This window comes from Oncorhynchus gorbuscha, linkage group LG05 (assembly GCF_021184085.1).
Source record: "Oncorhynchus gorbuscha isolate QuinsamMale2020 ecotype Even-year linkage group LG05, OgorEven_v1.0, whole genome shotgun sequence".
NCBI lineage: Eukaryota > Metazoa > Chordata > Actinopteri > Salmoniformes > Salmonidae > Oncorhynchus > Oncorhynchus gorbuscha.
The window spans coordinates 76,133,646-76,148,993 of NC_060177.1; the positions used below are offsets into that span (position 1 = coordinate 76,133,646).

The 15,348-nt window shown below is 39.8% G+C and overlaps 1 pseudogene; it reads right to left on the reverse strand.

Annotated features, from left to right (window-relative positions):
• Positions 1-14,877, reverse strand: part of LOC124036511 — a 262,702-nt pseudogene extending 247,825 nt beyond the window's left edge.
• Positions 14,878-15,348: the final 471 nt, after the last annotated feature.

Sequence of the window (15,348 nt, forward strand, 5' to 3'; positions counted from 1 at the left end):
GGAATAGGGTGACAAAAGAATAAGGGAATAGGGCGTGAGAAGCAGAAAAAAGTTTCACCAAATGTGGATAGCGTAGTGGAGGGACATTGCATCCCAGCAGTAGTACTCTTCACCAATCACAGTGAAGCTTTTACTATCATTACTGACTTCCCAGCCATTATAGAGCAGTGCTGGAAGACCTCGCTTCTATTAAAATAATGGGGGGGCTTATAAGAATGATATGAATGTTTATGATATTACCTCCATTGTATGATGGAGATTTACATTTTCTTTCAGTTGGAATTTGTATGAAGAGATGGAGATAAAATCTCACTGTGATTCTACACCATACAAGAAAACAATATAAGACATTTCATATTCATACATCACAGAGCACAGAGACTGCTGCCAAGGGTATGTGTTGGGTTTCCATGAACACATACTGTAGGTACACTGGTCCAAAAGTAAAACCACTGATCCATCACTTTTGATCGTTTGTATCCAAATGTTAGTCACTTTTTATCTACAATGTTCATGCGATAAATGCATAGGAGTAGAAGCTAAAGACTTGAATTTAAAGATTAAAATGAAAGAGGTAATACCAGTCTTATTCCATTTAATTTAATTATTGGAGTGTGTTCATTTTCTTTCATTTTCCCCTGTGGCCGACAGACAGTCAAAGCAGAACTGAAGATGAATCTGGAAGACCATTGAAGTGCTGCAAATTTCTACACTGGTCCCTGTGCTTTCCTCCATTGTCTGCAATTACCATTCTGTTTCACATCCCACCCCGAGGACTATTTATTCCTCAAGGTGATGGACTAGTCTTTTTTTTTTAACAGTCATTGTATATGTACTTATACCTCAATGTAGACTTATATTGTACAACACATGATTATAACTACTGTACAACTGGTATATGATAACATCCATTGCCAATGGATCAACCAAAATATCTGACAATGTATAGTCTGCCCTGCAGGCAACCTTTTCTAAGTAACAACACTATTGTCAGGGTATATCAGCTAAGAAAATTTAGAGATTTTGTTCCCCCTCATTCCGCCATCTTCGCATATTAATGTTCCTTTGTAATATTCAATAAATGTCTGGATCCAGTTTGTATTTACGCAGTGAAATGTGCAGCAGTGCGCCGCTCCAACATAACTTGTTAGCTAAAATCAGAGCGGCTGTGTAAATATATCACAGAGTGCCGATTCATCACCAGTTGGGAGTTAGAATGCAAAACAAATCTTGCATTAATTATGCTTTATTTAAAATTAATAAGACCTTATTGATAGCTAGCTCTATTTACACAAACATCATGGCCTGTTGATCATACGACTACGTCATTTATGTTGACATGTTCATTACATAAATGGCACCAGCACTGATGAATTCATACAGTATAGTTAGGCTACAGCATCAGGGTCTATGTCCTCAGATCAGAACATGGCAGGGTGTATTCTTGGCTTTGCAAGAGGGGTGAAGTTAAAAGCCTTTTACTGTTAAGAGGTGATTTCTTCCCCCTCCATGAGGGATAGTTTGCTTTCAGGGAGGAAGTGGATGGGTTTCTCATGCCTTGGGATATAAGACAGGATAAAATAGAAGCTGGCTCTTATCTCAATGTGTCCTTCCATTAAGAACATGACATTAAATCACTGTGAGCTTGGATGCTTCCTGCCTCGAGCCAACGGTGGACACGTAGCTACTTCATGGGCACGCAAAGGACAAGTATAACTCAGTCAGATACAATTTTGAAATGAGAATATTTCTATACAATGTTCATTACAGCTTCAAACAACATATGATTTTGGCGTGTGGAGCGTGGGTACAGAATAAAACCAACAAAGCTGCAGTGTGACCTGAAAGGGCGAGATGAATACAACATGATCTGAAATGTGAGGTTTGTGGAATCCACTACGGAGCCGACCCTCAAGAAATGTTTCAGAACAAAAACTGTCTTTTAAAGGGAAAAACAAGAAGATGCCTTCAGGGCAATAGCAATCCAACATTTACTCAGCTTGGAGTACAATGGAGTTTTCATAAATGCTGTTTCAGGTCATATAGGCCATGCTACCAGGAACCCGTGAGTCTGAGGAAAATCAATGAACACCACCACAGATCAAAGTATACTGTTATTCACCTCCTACACATGCTCATTAAAATACCTACCAAAAATAGACCTATAACTACATTGAATGATAACTGGACTGCAAAATCAAACAAAAGAGTACGAGAAACAACAGAAAAGGGTCCGCTTATAGGTACAGTACTAGCGTTACAGACAAACGCATCAGTTCTCTCCGAGACATTCTCAATAATAAGAGCGAGATCCCTCTAAACAACAACCATGGCATCATCAGTGAGAGATTTCTTCAGGTGTTGTATCATGTTGTTGTTGACATATGGCTGAGAAGCGGTGAGGAGTTAACAGCAGCTGTCTCAAGTCTTCACCAGGTATACTGTCTGCCTCATTATCCTGTCCAAAACCCTGGCTTGAAATATGCGCAAACCGTCTCTGCTACTTGTAAACTGATGGCTGATGCCTCCACCCGCGTGACAGTTTTCAAATGTGTTTACTCTTCGTTGCATTGTAGCCAGCACCCTTGAGGCCTACTCTGATCATTCGTCAATTCAGTTCAAGTGATTTTATATGAAAAGGAGGATAAGGCAGGTAAGGGGGGGAAACAGGCTGCCACAAGGAGATAAACCAGAAAACAGATAAGCAGTCAAGAAATTGCAAGTCAGGAAAAGTTTTACAATCAAGAGGGTTGAGGGGGGCTGGAACATTTGTAGACTGCAAATTGACCGTAAGAAGCCCAAACAGATATGTTTGACTAAAACATAATCATTTCAAACTTTGCTCACATTGGTCTCTCGATCTCGCATCTCTCTATTATGCATGGGAATATTTGGGAACAGATTTCTTAAAATAAAATAACTTTGAGCTGATTTCCTGGTGTTTTTAGAGTCTTATGTCCAACAATGAAGAAAATGACTTGGGGAAGTTGGGGAACCCTGCTATAAAACATAGTAATATTAAAATTAATTCAACAGTTGACATAAAACTGAGACAAAATCCATGAGAAACCAAAAGGATATAGGGGCAACCTGGGATTTGGTTCTATATGAATAACATAGTGCTCAGCTATGCATCAATCTTCATACTTCCACATTAATCAAAACCTGGTAGTAGATATTGTATAACTAACTAATAATGGAAGGCTCTTCAAGTATAATTTAAATAAGAAACACTTCACTTATCAAAATGAATATCAGCTGCATTGATCAAATAACCATGTGTATCGGATGTGTGAGACAGAAAGTGACACTTAAGCAGCACAGTGACGTGCATCACATATTATAGAAGCACTAATCCAATAAGGTGGATCAATAGCTACCATGGGCCGAACACAGAAACTGTTTGGTCCACCAGGATGGAGTGTATTATGGCTGTGTCTCAATTATTTATATCACAACTTGTCCTACAGCACTGTTCTGCCCTGTTCTCTCCCACTGAATTCGCCCTATGGATCAACAGAGGACATGTTTGAACAGCCGACCCATGGGCCTCAGATGAGGAGGCTTATGAAACAGTGAAAGACCATCAGGCTGACTTGTGGTGGTCACTGGGACTGGCCATGCAGCTAGGGCAAGATTAAAGGCACACTGGCTGTGTCCGGAATGGCAATCTATTTCTTATGTAGTGCACTACTTTTGACCAGGGTCCATAGGGCTTAGATCAAAAGTAGTGCACTCTTTAGGTAATATGGTGCCATTTTGGATGGACACTGGTAGTCTGACTGATGATGGGGACTGTGTACTACATTAGGTACGTAATAGGTTGCCATTGGAACCAGCTCACTGCTTAGCTCAGCAGAATCTCTATTATTTCAGTGACACTGTCCATCCTCACTGAAGGGTGAAGTCTTGCTCGCTGCACTTGAACTACAAATTTCAGTGCCCCCTATATAAAATATCCAAATATTAACACCATGTGAAACCTTTAGGTTTCTTGCTCATTGAAAATCATTACTGTGAACAGAATAGAAAACAGAGGACAATTAACATAGATGAATCTTACACTATGTTACTCCCTACCCCCAGAGGTTAATTAACATAGATGTGTAATGATCTTCGTCTGTTGTTTGTAGAAAGTCAGACCGAAATGCAGCGTGTAGGTTACTCATGACTTTTAATGAAGCTAATACAGTACATGAAATAACGAAGAAGAAAACAACAAACGAATGAAACTAATACAGCCTATCTGGTGACTAACACTAAGACAGGTACAATCGCCCACGAAATACAACGCGCACTCAGGCTGCATAAATACGGTTCCCACTCCAAGACAACGAGAATCAGCTGACTCCAATTAGGAATCGCCTCAGGCAGCCAAGCCTAACTAGACACACCCCTACTAATACACACTCCTAATTAATACAAACCCCAATACGAAATACAACATATAAACCCATGTCACACCCTGGCCTACCCAAACATATAACAAAAACACAAGATACAATGACCAAGGCGTGACAAGATGAACCTTACACTATGTTATTCCCTACCCCCTACTGAGCTGTTGTATTAATGCCAAAAAAACTATAAAATAGCTTTAGGTCATCCAACTCAATAGAATAGAAACAACACTGTGGTAGGCCGTCCTGTGATTTTATACAGATATTTACTGAGGAACCCCACTCTATCAAAATACCATTTGTTTGAGATAGTCAAATATAGATTTCAGCAATGCACCCATAAATCAACATGACATGTTTTTTCAATAATAATATTGAATTCTCTTTGACTAAATAAAAGAGCTCTCTTTGTAACAGACACACCTGTAACTACATGGAGGCTTATGGCCAGATTCAGTCAGAGACCTGCCTTAGCGGTGTTTGCACAGTAGCCTTTGATACTGACCCCACCCATGGCTTGTTCCGAAAACACATGGGTTATATGCTACAGTGTAAATACTACGTTGCATGGTGGATTGAAGTGAGCCCTTGAGAGGACCTTTGTATCTGGTTAATTTTCTATTTCTGTGAATTTCTGGTAAATGGACCACTTTCAACCTCTCCAATCAGCAATCTTTTGTTCTTAGGTACAAGAAACACATTATGTGCATGACAATTAAACGAGCGTGTGTGTGTGTGTGTGCCTCCGTATTTAGACAACATGGTCAAATCAATATGGTAGACACTTGTGCTATTGAAAACAAACGCAATGGCAAATGAGTCGAACAAAATGATTTCCCCTCTAAATGTAGAAGGAAAACATAGCTGTAGCAATTCTGATAAAAGCATAATTAGTAATCCATAAATCACCCAAAAGATTCACATTAGCAAACTATTCCAAAATCATATGTAGCTAAAAGGCCCTCTCACCAAGTCCGTTATTTATATACTTAAAATAAATACGAGCACATCTTGTTTATGACGCAGTTCGCACCCTTTGCAAAATATCATCTTGTCGCAGTCTGTCAAATATTTCTTCGGAACAGGTTAGATTTCTGTGTCTTTTCGTGGGCGAAAATAAGCTGTTGAACAATAGAAATTGTTATCTGGGACACTGCCACTGACAGGTCTGTGGGTTCGTTGTGTGAATAAATGAAATGTATTTGCCCGTTTATGTTTGCAATGTATAAGTGCAGCAATTTATTAATTTAGTCAATTTACCCAATGTGATTAGATCATATCAGAGCTACTTGTCACACTTGTCATACAAACTTCCCCACCAGTTCATTGGCAATGCTGTAGCTTATTTTATAGCCACTCAGAAAGCAAGAGGATCGATCGATGCTTCTCTCCTTGAAAGGCCTTGGTCTATTAGTTTTAAAATATCACTCAAAATAAGATATATACAGTACCAGTCAAAAGTTTGGACACACATACTCATTCAAGTTTTTTTCAATTTGTACTATTTTCTACATCGTAGAATAATAGTGAAGACATCAAAACGGTGAAATGGAATCATGTCGTAACCAACAACAAAAAAGTGTTAAACAAATCTAAATTATTTATATTTGAGATTCTTCAAAGTAGCCACCCTTTGCCTTGATGACAGCTTTGCACACTCCTGGCATTCTCTCAGCCAGCTTCAACTGGAATGCTTTTCCAACAGTCTTTAATGAGTTCTCACATATACTATGCACATGTTGGCTGCTTTTTCTTCACTCTGCGGTCCAACTCATGCCAGACAAATGATAGTCCCACTAAGCGCAAACCAGATGGGATGGCGTACCGCTGCAGAATGCTGTGGTAGCCATGCTGGATAAGTGTGCCTTGAATTCTAAATAAATCAGTGTCAGCAGCAAAGCACCCCATCACACCTCCTCCTCCATGCTTCACAGTGGAAACCACACACGCAGAGATCATCAGATCACCTACTCTTTTTCTCACAAAGACATGGACTAAAAGATTGCAACGCAGTTGGTGACAAAAGGCAGTAAAAATGAACAGAGCATTTAAAATGTGTTAAAAACTGACCAGTTCTGTTTATTTTTGCAGATGAAGTTGGCATAATCAAGACGCAATATTTAACTGAAAAAAATGCTGTATCTTGAAGCTAAAACCTGAAACCACTCATATACTATGTTGTATATCAAATAATTTACCTGTGGGGTTACAATTTTAACTATGCCTCATTTTGAACTTGAATAATTTCACCCTAAGGCTGTGTTTACACAGGCAGCCCAAATCTGTCACGCCCTGATCTGTTTTACCTGTCCTTGTGATTGTTTCCATCCCCTCCAGTTGTCGCTTATTTTCCCCAGTGTATTTAATCCTGTGTTTCCTGTCCCTCTGTGCCAGTTCGTCTTGTATGTTTCCAAGTCAACCAGCATTTTTCCCGTTCTCCTGCTTTTTGCATTGTCCTTTTTCTAGTCCTCCCAGTTTTGACCCTTGCCTGTTTCTGGATTTTGTACCCGCCTGCCTGACCATTCTGCCTGCCTTGATCATGAGCCTGTCTCCTGGACTCTGATCTGGTGTTGACCTTCTTGCCTGTCCACGACCATTCTCCCTTTGGATTAATAAACATTGTAAGACTCCAACCATCTGCCTCCTGTGTCTGCATTTGGATTTTGCCTTGTAAAAAACTGGTCTTTTGACCAATCACATCAGATCTTTTTCCATCAGATGTTTTTCAGAGCTGATCTGACTGGCCAAAACACCTATTAGTGAAAACAAAGATCAGAATTGTGCTGCCTAATTCAAAATTGTAACCCCACAGGTAACTTTCTGAATGGACATAAATAATCCACACAAATTAGGCAATGGTATTAATTAGTACGTTGACCAAGGAAGATTGGCAAATAGGTACTAGGGTACCCTGTGTTAAGCATGGCTGCCTTGAACTAATTACTTTTGTACAAAGTAGGATTATTTCACAAGAAAAATATGCATGTCATAAAGGGAACAACTTTGTGATTCTGTGGACGCAGTTAAATTCACACTAAAATGTTTTTCTAAATATAATTTATTTAAAGGCTACGGATAAACTAGTAGGCTAAACCCCCACTTATAACTTGTGTTGAATGTCGTTTTAGAACTACACTGAACAAAAATATAAACGCAACATGTAAAGTGTTGCTTACATGTTTCAGAAATGTTCCATACGCACAAAATGGCTTACTTGTCTCAAATTGTGTGCAAAACTGGTTTACATCCCTCTTAGTGAGCATTTATTATTTGCCAAGATAATACCTGATAATACCTGACAGTTGTGGCATATCAAGATGCTGAAAAAAACAGCATGATTACTACACAGGTGCATCTTGTGCTAGGGACAATAAAAGGCCACTAAAATGTACAGTTGTCACACAAATGCTGTCTGCAGGAATGTCCAGATAATTGAATGTTCATTTCTCTACCATAAGCCGTTATAGAGAATTTTGCAGTTCGTCCAACCGGCCTCAAACACATTCCACGTTTATGGCGTCGGTTGGGCAAAGTTATGAACAGAGTGCCCCATGGTAGCAGTGGGGGTTATGGTATTGGCATGCATAAGCTACAGACAATGACCACAATTGCATTTTATCTATGACAATTTGAAAGCACAGAGATACAGTGATGAGAGGCCCATTGTGATGCCCATTTTTTAAAGGTATCTGTATTCCCAGTCATGTGATATCCATAGTTTAGGGCCTAATTAATGTATTTCAATTGATTGATTTCCTTGTACGAACTGTAACTTCGCAGAATCTTTGAAATTGTTGTGTTTATATTTATGTTCAGTATAATACAACACTTTGCCAAATGTTTTTTTCTCTCTTATACTATGACACACAACTCAATTTACCAGTAACTATTTCTCACTACACAGAGAAGATAACTGGGGCTTGGACAGATGGGCTTGGGCAGAGAGACATAAACAAAGACCATCATCTCGTCCACAGAGCCAACGCTGCAGGGTCTGTACTGCATGACGTAAAGATGTCACACAAGCACAAGGTTACAAACTGCAAGCACAACCAGACCATGCTTTAATTATTCCCAAGATGGGCCACATTTCTCAAGCTCCCCAGAAAGTATTCCCCCTACCAGTCATCAAGTATCTGTCCTTCTCCATGATGCTCCGCTCTCATCCCCATACTGTCACTGTCTGTTAACACTACATACTGTCAAACACTTCCTGGAAGTCAAGCTCTTCGTTCTGTTATACTGCAACAGCATCCAGGAAAGGTTTTGTAGATAGATACACTTATAAAAGCTGCTCTCCAATCCATAGTAGACCCTGGTCAATGGGCCCTGGTCAAAAGTCATGCACTATAAAAGGAAATAGGCTGCCATTTGGGACGCACACCTGTTTCTAGAATGAAGAGGTGTTGCTGGTCAAGACCACCGCAGAAGGCACCGATTGAATGTGTTGACTGAGATGGATGAACGTATTCTCTGTGCATTGTACATGATTTAGCACTGCGACCGAGAGGGCCACCTCACCCTGTCCTGATTGCTCTCCCCTACCTCCGATAAAGAATGAAAAAACTTCAGCATCCTTTATTATAGATGAGCCCATCATGACATTAGAATTGGAGAATGGAATTCAAAACAATGCTGTTGGGGGGGACCAATGCCTACATTGATTTTCCTCCGGAATTTCCCAAGTTGTCAGTGAGAGTGAGATAAAGAGCTCATCACTCAGTCACACCATCTGGGATGTAATTTAAGTTAGTTGTCCACCGAAAACACTTTCTTTTCAAGCCAAATAGCTATATTAGAGCAGGATAATCATGCATAGGGGTGAGAGTAGTAGACACACTTATATGGCTGTACTGTACGCTCATACAAAGAAAATAATTCATCAATTGAAGTGGATGCATGTATTCTTGTATTTAATCATCTTGATGCACGGAAAGAAAGACATGAGTCATAAAATAAGCGCCTAAACAGCAACCCCAGGCAGTAGCTGCTAGCTAGCTGGTCCAATAGAGCAAGGGGGCTATGTGTTTATTACCACCATCATCACTGTTTATCACTTCTGAATGTACAGAAATTTGGTTTCATTTAAATGTAATTCTGGGCACTGAACTGCACACGCTGACAGCCAGATTCTGATGATTCATTCTAGAACAGAATGGCAGTTGGAAATATCACAGCCCCCTACTATCTCAGAGTGAAAACAACAGATTTGACCTTCGTCTCTTTTCATCAATGCCCGGCTACACTGCTGAATAAAAACATAAATATTCTACAAAAAATAAAAGTAGAGGCAATTTCAGACCAATGTCTTAATTTTTCCTTTTTTTGTGTGTGTGTCGGATATTGGTCCAACTGTGTCAATCATATTCAGGGCAGCGAAAAGAGAGAGGCACAATCAGCACCCTCGTTCACAGGTGAACTGGTCTATAAAGCAATTTGAAGAGTCTCCATGTCAAATGTTTATTGCAAAGCTCTTGGAGACTTACCCAAAGACTCACAGCTATAAGCGCTGCCAAAAGTGTTACTAACATGTAATGTCTTAGGGGGGTGAATACTTATTTAACCAAAATATATGTGTTTTATTTTTTAGAAATGTTTTAGAGTATTTTGTGTAGATCATTGCCCAAAAATTACAAATAAATACATTTTAATCCCACTTTGGAAGACAACAACATTTGAAAAAGGTTAAGGGGTGTGAATACTTTCTGAAGGCACTGTACATTGTGCTGTTCTCTCGAACACAGTGATTGCTGTCAGCTCTACAGTCCTGCTGGATGCTCAGGCATCCAGTCTACAGGTCTTGCATGACCCAACCGTGGTTGTGTACCAAATGGTACCCTATTGCCTTTATAGTGCACTACTTTTGACCAGAACCCTATTGGCTTTGTTTAAAAGTAGCGCACTATAAAGTGAATAGGGTGCCATTTGGTACACATGTTAGTAACACTTTTGGCAGCGATTACAGCTGTGAGTCTTTTTGGGGAAGTCTCCAAGACCAGTATGGTACAATATTTGCCCATTATTCTTTTTAAAGCTCTGTCAAGTTGGTTGTTGATCATTGCTAGAATGCCATTTTGATCATTGCTAGAAAGCCACTCAGGAACATTCAATGTTGTCTTGGTAAGCAACTCCAGTGCAGATTTGGCTTGTGTTTTAGGTTATTGTCCTGCTGAAAATGAATTCGTCTCCCAGTATCTGTTGGAAAGAAGACAACCACATATACCTGTATGATTTTGCCTGTGCTTAGCTGTATTCCTTTTCTTTTTAACATAAAAAAACTCCCTAGTCCTTGCCGATGACAAGCATACCCAGAACACGATGCAGCCACCACCATGCTTGAAAATATGAAGAGTGGTACTCAGTGTTGTGTTGGGTTTGCCCAAAACATAATGCTGTGTATTCAGAACAAAGTTAATTGCTTTGCCACATTTTTTGTAGTATAACTTATGCATCCTGTTTGCTGTGTTGCAAACAGGATGCATGTTTTGGAAAATATTTGTATTCTTTACAGGCTTCATTCATTTCACTGTCATTTAGGTTTGTATTGTGGAGTAACTACAATGTTGTTGATCCATCCTCAATTGTCTCCTATCACAGCCATTAAACTCTGTAACTGTTTTAAAGTCACCATTGGCCTCATGGTGAAATCCCTTGACAGTTTCCTTCCTTTCTGGCAACCAAGTTAGGAAGGACGCTTGTATCTTTGTAGTGACTGGGTGTATTGATACACCATCCAAAGCCGATTTAATAACTTCACCATGCTCAAAGGGATATTCAGCATATGCTTTTTTTATATATATATTTTTTACACACACATCTACCAAATCGGTGCCCTTCTTTGTGAGGCATTTAAAAACCTCCCTGGACTTTGTAGTTGAATCTGTGTTTGAAATTCCCTACTCGATTGAGGGAACTTACAAATATTGTATGTGTGGGATACAAAGAAGGGGTAGTCATTAAAAACACCTGGTTAACCACTATTATTTCACACAGAATGAATCCTTCCAATTTATTATGTGATATGTTTAAGCACATTTGTACTCCTGAACTTATTTCAGGCTTGCCATAACAAAGGGGTTGAATACTTGACTCAAGACATTTCAACTTTTCATTTTTTTTAAATTACATTTTCTACAAATATCATTCCACTGGGGTATTCTATCCAGATTAGTGACACAAAACCTAAATGTAATAAATATTACATTCCGGCAACAAAATGTGGAAAAAGCCAAGGCGTGTGAATACTTTCCTAAAGACACTATGTTTTAAAACACACCTCTGGAGGAGGAGGATCAAATAAATGCATTCACATCGCTGCATGGCCGGTTGGTTCTGCACAGACTATTGACTCAGAGCCAAGGGATGATACGGATGCACAGAATAATGCAGAGATTGTGATGTACCAGACAACCTTCTTATCCAGTCTTCATTGCAATAACTAGGCTAGCGTAATATTAACAGCTAAAGAGTACTCACTTCTAACCTAAAGGATACACATAAATCATGTTTCAGGTGACATTAAATAATCCATTCTAAATGAATGAGGTAGATTATACATACATACCATTTCTCAGACAAAGTCATTAACAAGTAATTACTATTTGTTTTAATTTATAATCTCATCTTTTAATCAAGTGTGCCAATAATGTTGAACCTGACTGTATATTCCATAATTGAATTGGAAACACAATACTGTGCTTTGTTGCACACTAATTCAATGAAAATGAATGTAAGACTTCTTGGTTAGTTAATTTGCCCGTCCTTCATTCATCCATGACTAGAGGGAAAGGGGTGTGATTTGGGATGTGACCTAATAATACACCTCTGAGATTAAATCTCACTTTGATAATGATGCCAACGTGATTTATGGTCAGCATGGTATCCAGCCATCACCAACTCGTTACAATGTCAAATCTGCTGATCTCTGAATCATTCTTCGACAGTTACCAATCAATCCTCATCATGGCAAGTGACATCTATCTATACCTATATAGCTTATGTATCCAGAAATGGATAAACATCATCATTCATACGATCATGATTATCTATTGAACACATCGTTTTCACAATCTTCACCAAAACACACCATTCTCCATGCTGATCAGGCAAGACCCCTGATCAATCCCATGCTAATGGACTTGCAAACATAGAATCACAAATAAAATACATTTTCAAAGGAGCGTTACAACATTTATTAAAACGTGGCTGTAGTCCACATGAAATCAGCATGGTATATAGGATAATAATATATATTATACTGTCGCTTCATTGTTCTATATAGCATGCTGATTTCATATTATCTGATTCACATATGAAATCATATTGTATGTAGCCTACTTCAGCCCTGACAGATGGAGATCAGAACACTATCTTATCCTTGCGTGTGATGAGGCAAGATTGGAATTGTGAATCCTTTTTAAAGTTTCCCCAGGGCAGCGTGCTTAGAGTAGTGTTGTACAGGCAAAACCTCCGTTCATGACCCCCTCGTGTGATTTTAGTTTGTGGTGAATAGCGCTGTTCCACAACTCCATTGATCCTTAAGAGCTTAAATCTGTTGAGTGGTGGCACCGGGGGGAGGGGTAAGGTCCGAGTGCTTCAAAGGCTACCGTGATGGTGCTGGTTGGTTAATAGAATCAACCTTGTGAAGATATGTGCGTGCAACACCTGCTTTGACCTCCATCAGAGTATTGTGAAACACGTTTGGAAGAGGCAAGAAGGGAGGTCTCTTCATATTAGGGTACTGAAGTCGGCCTCTACCAAATACATAGGCTTAGTCACAAACAGCACCCAATTCCCTTTATGGGCCCTTGTCAAATGTAGTGCACGATAAAGGGAATAGGGTGCCATTTTAGTGCACTATATAAAAAAGCATGCCATTTGAGACAGCCAGTCATCCACTAGCTTTCCAGACCAAGCTGCAAAATAATTCAAGCACAACTACTGTAGTCTATGGTTTTGTGCCATTGAGCGAAATTATCTCATATCAACTCAATTGTTTTTCCCCACCAGGAATGCGAATCAAAACACAATGTATGCCTACATTACACTAGGAATAAAGACATTTAATCTTTTCAATAAGCAATAGCTGACAAGCCAATGCAGAACTGGAGTTAGTGCACAACACCTGAAGCACATCTTAACAGATCCCCAGTAGCCCATCGCACCCCAATGTGGAGGAACAGATCCCCAGTAGCCCATCGCACCCCAATGTGGAGGAACAGATCCCCAGTAGCCCATCGCACCCCAATGTGGAGGAACAGATCCCCAGTAGCCCATCGCACCCCAATGTGGAGGAACAGATCCCCAGTAGCCCATCGCACCCCAATGTGGAGGAACAGATCCCAATTAGCCTACTGCAGGGTTTCCCAAACACAGTTCTTCCCCCCCCCCTTCTAGCACTACACAGCTGATTCAAATAATCAAAGCTTGATAAGTTGGTTGTTTGAATCAGTTGTGTAGTGCTAGGGCAAAAAAAATACGTGCACCCAGGGGTGGCAGGACTGAGTTTGGGAAACCCTGGCCTACTGGGGAAGCATTATGTCTCATGCACTTGAAGGACTGATTGATTACTTGATGATGTTGTAACCCTTGCCTTTCTTATATGAACATCCAGTCATTTGCTCTAATTTTGCATTCATTTTAATTCATACTTACCATGTGTGTAAATTACTTTTGCATTAACTGCTCTCTAAATTGATAGCGGACGATGATTATAATCATTCGTGCGCCTGTTGCTTCTCACACAGCACATTATATTGCTGTCAAGCAAAGGCAATTCAACCAGTTCAATATAAGACACAGATAGTACGGGTAAAACGAATTACTATATTGAGAAACTGTTTGAGGAGTCGGGGAGAAGACAGTATACGGATTGTTGAACAAAAGATCATGAGGACAAAACCGTATGTCCTTCTAGCGAAGGGATGACAAAAAATAACTCGTGTTACTTATCAAATGGTACTAATATGGTACTAATATTTGAGCAAAAAAAGTGTACAACTCAAGCAGTCATTCGGTTCATTTAGAGAAACTTGGCAAAACACAAGCAATGTGAAACTGGTGTGTAAGTGCCCAAATAAGAAACCGCACCTGTCAAGTTACTGGACCCAATGTTGGAGACAAGTAAAAAAAAACACACAAATGATACTCAAATTATTTGGATATATTAGATGTCTTGTTTGGACCCTTACCTTTAGATGTTGTGCAATAAACAAGGAACACAAAGCCCAGGGAGAGGTAGCGTCCCTTCGTCATCGCACACATACTGTAGCTTCAGCTTCACTTCCCAGTGGATGCGCTGAACTGGGAGAAATTCCCCCGTTTTCACCCTGTTCTTGCAAGCCTTGACATGGTGCTGTCAGTAACAGGTTCCTATTATCATGGACCATGGGACAGTCACTCTAACCCGCTGGAAAGAACCTTGCGCTGACACACCAGACAACCGCATCTTTACTTCACTTTACTGTGTAACAACACACAGACGTTGTTGCGGAGTACTGCTCGGACTTTTCTAGCACCTCTCATACCAAGCTGTATATGACAGACCGGTAAACCAATGGCGCTTCGCGGTGGGCGTGGACGAGAGGAGAATAGCGGAAACGCCCGGAGAAAGCAGAGAGTTACGCAGTTGGACAAACCGTGGCTGGTGTTATGTTAAAATCAGGGTCGAGACGATTTGTCTTCCCACGACATCACTGTAGCCTTTCTGTAAATGATGAAGAAAGAAGAGTTCATTTTTTAAATATTTTTGGGGAGGTGGGGTTTATTTGAGTATGGTAATTTTACACCTATCAAATGAACAAAAGATGAAGATTAAAATTACACTCAAGGTTGGACTTGAATTTAGCATCCCTTACAAAAAAGTGCAGTAACTGCAGTCGACTGTGGTATTTTGGAAGATGTAATTGCAGAATAACTACAGTTATGCTGCACTCTAACTGCAGTTATG